At 42.4% G+C, this 6,834-nt stretch overlaps 1 pseudogene; it reads left to right on the top strand.

Annotated features, from left to right (window-relative positions):
- Positions 1–4,902: 4,902 nt before the first annotated feature.
- On the top strand, positions 4,903–6,339 carry LOC149768855 (ABC transporter G family member 39-like; annotated as a pseudogene).
- The last annotated feature ends 495 nt before the right edge of the window (positions 6,340–6,834 follow it).

Here is a 6,834-nt window from a genome sequence, read left to right as displayed (position 1 = left end):
AACTTTTTCAGGTAGATTTGAATTTCAAACGGTCATATCTTTGTGTCTAACGGCTATATTTGCTTTTTGGGCTATAAAAGGGACCTCTTAAGTGCTTCTCAACAACTTCTTACCAACCCAACACAAGATCATTCAAGAGAGAAGAAAGAAAAAAAGGTTCAAGGGAGTTAGAGCTTTCAAGAGGAGAAATCAAGTGCATTCAAGCTTTTCCATCTGATTTCGAGCTCATCTACTCACTCCCACTTGGCAATCAAAGCTCGCATTCAAGCCAACGTGATCCACATCAGAAGAACTACCATCATCCACGCTTCCAACGGCAAAAAGGGTTCTTCCGATTTTATTGTTTCTCATTGTTATATTTGCTTCTTAAGAGCTTTCAAATCTTTTGTAAAACGTTTGAATATTGAGCTTGTTTCAATCAAGGGACTTGGAACAAGGGATAGGCGTCCCAAGCCTAAGTTAAAATTGGGGGATTGTAGGGTTCGTTGTTAGCCCGGGGTAAAACAACGAGTTGGGTAGTTCACTCGAAAAACTACCGGATTGTAGGGTTCGTTGTTAGCCCGGTGTAAAACAACGAGTTGGGTAGTGCACTCGCAAAACTACCGGACTGTAATCTGGAGGATTATAGTGAAATTCCCAAGAGGTCTTGGGGAGTGGATGTAGGTGCTGGGGTGCACTGAACCACTATATGTTTGTTGTGTTTGTGATGCTTTTTGTCATTGTCTAACTTGCTCACTTACTTACTTAGATAAATTGCTTGCTTAACTCTTATCCGCGCATCCTTTAGTTGCAAGCATATTCAATTTACTTAATCAAGTCTCACTCAATAAATCAAACTGTTGCTAAGTTTAAATTCCACTGTGCATCTATACAACTTAGCATAATTAATTGAAAAGTGTTAGAAGTAGCCTAAAAGTTTTAAAAGACCCAATCCCCCCCCCCCCTCTTGGGTTGTATCCACTGGGCAACACTCACAGAAGGGAAGACGATGATTTTTTCCTTGTTGGCATGCTGAGCAAACACCAGAAATTTTATTTGAGGAAACGGCAAGAGAAAACTTGGAGATGACATGCTGCACAATTTGATAGGATGGGTGTCCCATGCGGTAGTGCCATGTTTCAAGGGGAACACGTTGACAGAGAAAGGTGTGAGAAGAACTGGAAGGAGACACATAGGAGGGAAACGAGTACAAGCCATCCTTAGTCTTACCGCGCAGCAGTATGTTCCCTATGGCTTCGTCCTTTACCAAAAAATAAGAAGAGTGAAACTCTATGAAGACATTATTCTCATGTGTAAATTGGCTTATAGAAATCAGGTTCTTTTGAATCTAAGGAACATATAATAAATTTGACAGTTGAAAAGAGTGTGAAGGAGAGCTGAGTGTAGAAGAACCAATTTTTGCAATAGTCAAATCTGTCCCATCTCCCACTTGAATTTGATCCGCCCCTGCATAAGGCTCGGAATGAGTGCTTAAATTTTGGAGATCATTGGTAAGGTGATTGGTAGATTCGGTGTCAGGATACCAATTTGCGTCAGTAGATAGTTGTTGGGCCATGAAGTAGGCAGACATGTTGGGTGCAACACCTTGATAGGCATGGTCAAAACAATAGTAGCACTTGATTGCCGTGTGTCCAACCTTTCCACACACTTAACAAACAGGACAAGAGATGGATAAGGAAGAGCCTCCTCCGCCGCGGCCACCACCACCGCGACCTCTACCACGATTGTTGTTGTGTTGAGGACGGTTGTTTGAAAATGAGCGCGGTTGTGAAACCTGTCTACCTCCACGAGAATAGGAATTATCATGGCATGTGGCCACATTAACTGAGCCAACAATAGTGTCAAAGATAGAGTTGTGTTGTTCAAGCCTCAGTTTGAAGTGAAGTAAATGGCCAAACAGGTCTTCTAAGGGCATTGCATCAGTGCGTGTGGTGATAGAGGTTACAAGAGCATCATAGGTAGAATCCAGACCTCCAAGGAGATAAGAGGTGATTTCATGGTCTTGCAAAGGTTGTCCAATAGCAACCAAGGTATTGGAGAGAGATTTTACCTTTTGAAAATAATCAGATATGGAGAGACTTCCCTTTTTGATGGTGGAAAATTGGGCCCGAATCTGTAGCACACGAGCCTTGGAATGAGAGGAGAACATTCGTTCCAAGGCTGTCCAGACATCGCGTGCGGTGGTTATGCCCACCATGTGAGCGAGGATGTTTTCGGACAATGATGATATTAAAGTACTCAGAACAACCTGATCTTGTTCAAACCAAGTGCAATAGTTTGGATTAAGAACCTCGGTTGGTGCAGTGGAAGACGATGCTGCAATGGGGTTGGGCACATACATAGGAGGACAAGAGATGGTGCCATCAACATAGCCATAAAGGCGTTGGCCTCGCAAATAGGGGATGACTTGTGCTTTCCACAAGAGATAATTGTCCTTGGTGAGTTTGTCTGTCACCAAGCTTTGGATATTAACACGGATAGTGGAGGTTGGAGTGGTGAAGGCTGCAGTTGTTTCGGAGGCTATTGAAAAAAAAAATTTGACAGTGGTCACGAAAAGCTCTAATACCATAAAAGAGAAAGAAGATATTGCAAAATTCTCATACCAACTTAGTAGAGAGACTCGGCTTTATATAGTCTGAATGTACATCTGTTGATTACATTTGAAAATGGAAAAACTATTGTTTACAAGGAATGTATACCAGAATTTCTATAATCATGGAAAAATATGATTTGGTTTGACATCCTACAATCATGGGTAATAGGGAGGAGATTGTGCCTTGACTGAGGATGCTTTAACTGAATCCAAATCTGGAGGATTTTGAATTTTGAATTTTGAATTGGATCCTCATGGAGGAGATCATGCCTTGATCGAGGATGCCTTGATTGAAACCAAATCTAAATCCAAATCTGGAAGATTTTGAATTTTGAATTTGATCCTCATGGAGGAGATCGTGCCTTGACCGAGAATACCTTAATTGAATCCAAATCTAGAGGATTTTGAATTTGATCCTTATCAGAGAGAGACTTACAACTACAGATACTGAGATATAGTGGTAGTATACAGACGGAAGAGGCAAACCTTTTGGTCCTCTTCCCAAGATTTATAAGCACTCAAATCCAACACCTTTAAAGTTTAAACATAAAATCAGGGAGAAATTTTGTGATCCTAGCTACTCCCCTGAGTCCCCCCATGGAAGATCTCAAGTTTGCAAGCCCATCTGAGAGTCTGAGACTATTGAGTGGATTTGAGAATGGAAGATAAAAGGAATTATTTTGGTATTTTGCTTTCCATTTTTTCATAGGCATTTCCTCAAACATCTTTCTTGTCCATCTAGAGAGACTGAGAGAGACTTACAAGTGCAGCGGGCTGACGTGAAGAAGACGAGAGTCAGGGACTCAGGGGACGGGAGGGAGGCGAGGAGGTTGCAGGAGATCAAGGTGGGCACGGGAGGTGCTGCGGCCGGGGGATGCCGGGGAGGTGGAGGAGACGACCGCGCCGGCGAGCGGTCGGTGAAGACTGAAGCAGATCTGTAGAAGAGGAGGTCAGGAGTCAAGAGAACGATGAGGATTGAGGAGTGGAGGACGATGAGAATTTTAAAGAAAGGGACGATGGGCAATGCTGCGATAGGATTGGGACGGCATCGCGGCGACTCACCCTCAGTGGCTCAATCATCTTGTCGAGGTAGCCATTGGCTCTGCGCCTCAACCTTTACGGACCACTGCAGCTAGGAGATAGGAGTCACTATCGGGTGGGGTCTTTCTTTGGGCTTGGGCCTTGGGCGACTGCCTAGGTCGCCTAAGGCTTGGGTCGGCCTTGCAGATGGGTGCAGGTTGTACCTTTCGCGCAAAAGAATGACTCACCTTGACATCAACTGCTGTTAGAAGTATTTTGAGATCTGTACGAGATACGATCCAATGATTGTTGTCACGAAAGAAGATCAGTCATTCTTTCATGTAACAAGAAGTATTTGTTGGTGTCCAGGCCAATCATATCCATCAGCTCAATGACAATCTCCTGTCGTAAACCTACTTGTGATCATTTTCTTTCTCCACAGAGAATATCAAGAATGGTTGATCTGGGTTTACTGATCCTCTCCCTTGATGTACAAAGAATGAATTTTTGGGCCTAGTTGGCAAAGAGGCAATAGTTTCCTTCTTGAGATGTCTTACATCACATGTTCCATCTGGTACAAGTTGTTGATCCAAAGTTGAGCAATGACACCAAGGGAGTTCAAATCCTGAAAGCTTGTGGGATCTTTGTTGATGCAAACTGGTATTTGATTGGTGTGGGAGCACTGGTTGGATCTCTTCCTGTCTCACATCCTTTCCATTCTGTTTCTTGATTGGTTTTATAGTGTTAGTGTCAAAACATACTGATGTGCATTAGCTTCTCCTGTGGCTATAAGCAATTTGAATTAGATACTGCGGTACTAACTGCAGCACTTGGCTGAAGTCAGACAGTTGTATCCGAGGAGGCCTTGAGGGAGATACATGCTAAGAGAAGAGGAGAGAGTGCTCAATTACTAGCTGCAGGGACTGATTCTGCTCAGCCTGAACCTGAAATCCCGTCTCGAATAATTGCTTTCTGCTCTCTTCTTTATACAAGATTAATTCGTGACATCTAATAGATTTTGAATATTTAGGCAGGGAGGGCTGATGAAGGTAGGAGATCTGCACAAAATTCTGCCACAGAGAGAAAGAATGGGTAGTGCTTCCATTTGCTCCCCTTTCAATTCCATTTGATAACAACAAATATTCCATGAACATGCCACGGTGCATTCGGAGTCCTCATGCTTGGTTCTCGGTGCTCCATAAATATCTAATCACAAAATTAAGAAATGGCTTATAAAACCTTTGCCTCCAGGAAATGTAAGAAAGAGGATCGGTTAGTGCTGCTGAAGGATGTCAGTGGAGCTTTCAGACCAGGAGTTCTTATTAGCATTGGTGGGTCTCAGTGGAGCTGGTAAGACAGCTCTAATGGAAGTTTTGGCAGGAAGGAAGACCGGAGGCTATATCCTGCTGACACAAGAAAGGTTGGTAAATTCGACCCTTCTTCTTCTTTTTTTTTTGAGCAGATTCTCTGTGTTTGGTTTTCAGCTAACTTGTTAAAGATCATCATTGCAGATGTTCATTGAGAAAGTGATGCAACTTGAAGAGCTGAGCTCACTGAGAGGTGCACTTGGTGCATTGCCGGGTGTCAGTGGTCTGTCAACTGAACAGCGGAACATGGATTCTGAAATTTACATGTAACCATGGCTTACATGAAAATTTACTTGGTGTCGGAGTCACCGCTATTTCTATCAAGACCTCTTCCATGTAAGCATGGCTGTTGGTGTCCATTAGTGTTACTGGCTGCACCAAATGACAGAATGCATCTTGGTTGCAGCAATTTTAGGAGCACATAACAGGATCCGTCCAAGTCCTTAGGTTCCATGGATGATGCAGCTCTCTTGATTCGAATACAGAATGACCATAGCTTGCAGCCAATTGTAGATGCTGAAACAACAGTCTTTTATACAGAGAAGTCTGCTGGAATGTACTCTGTTCTACCATATGCAATTGCTCAGGTAAGCACAATGTGCTCTGTCCAACTAAATTATGCTTCAAAGATGTTTCTATCAAAAGCTTGGTCCTCATGCGGAGAGTTGCTCTTCCATCTCACTTGGTCTCTCTACATGCAGGTTCTGATTGAGATCCCACACATTCTCCTACAGCCTGTTACGTATGGGCTAATTGTCTGCATTTTAAGTCTTTTGAATGTGCAGCAGAGAAATTCTTTTGATACTTGTTTTTCATGTTCTTCACATTTATGACTTCACATTCTAGGGAATGATGGCTGTGGTATGACACCCAACAGTGACATTGCTACCATAGTCTCTATTGCATTCTATGCAATATGGAACATCTTTGCAGGCCACCTCATTACTCGACCACTCAGTTTTGCTTGGACAAATGTATCGGGTTAAGCAGTTTCATCAAATTGAGATGCTAATCGTGTGTGGTGGAGTCTGGAGATGATATTCTTGAGCATATCCAGTTGCATGGATGTTGTATGGACCTCACATTTAGGCGACTACTCGACAATGGTGATACCATGCAATACTTTATAAAGAACTATATATTTTGGAAGTTTAGGCATGATTTCTTGGGAGTGGTTGCTATTGCGGTAGCTGGATTTTCTGTGCTTTTTGCACCTAGTCTTTGCCTTCTCCATTAAAGTGTTCAACTTCCAAAGAAGCATGAGAAACGTCATGACAACGATGCAGAAACTCCTACTTCCAAGCTGCTATTCCAATTTGCCCCTGTAGATTAACATGTACAAGAACAAGATATAAAACGGGTGCCACAGATTTTTATTTTTTCAGTTGACTTATTAATCTTCTTCTGCTGTTCTATCAAAACAGGCAAATGATATTTCCTTTGAGTTCGCGTAATTTTGAATTAGCGCAATGCAGCATCTACTACCAAAGACTGTAAAGGAGGTCAGGGAAATATCTTTTTAAAAAAGAGTAGGGGTATTTTTGACATTAAAATAATGATTGGCATGGGTCATCCTATCCTCTTTAGGCTAATTCTAACGCTAAAACCACTAAACTTATCCTCTTCTAGCTAATCCTATTCTTTTCTGGCAATGACATCTGGATGGTGTGGAATTGCAGCACCTTTCAGACTGTACATGTGTACATAAAGTCAAATAGAATCGTTAACTGGATCGCCTCTTTTGCTGCCCAACACTGCGGAGAGATCTTTTGAACACATCAAGGAGTTGCTCCTCCGCCACTTTATCGTTGTCCTTCTCTTAATTCTGTTGGTTGTACTAGCATTAGAGTAGCA

The sequence above is a fragment of the Phoenix dactylifera genome, chromosome 1, assembly GCF_051530095.1.
Source record: "Phoenix dactylifera cultivar Ajwa chromosome 1, Ajwa_hap1_PhDact_Kaust_v1.1, whole genome shotgun sequence".
Taxonomy (NCBI): domain Eukaryota; kingdom Viridiplantae; phylum Streptophyta; class Magnoliopsida; order Arecales; family Arecaceae; genus Phoenix; species Phoenix dactylifera.
This window is presented reverse-complemented; position numbering and strand designations above follow the sequence as displayed.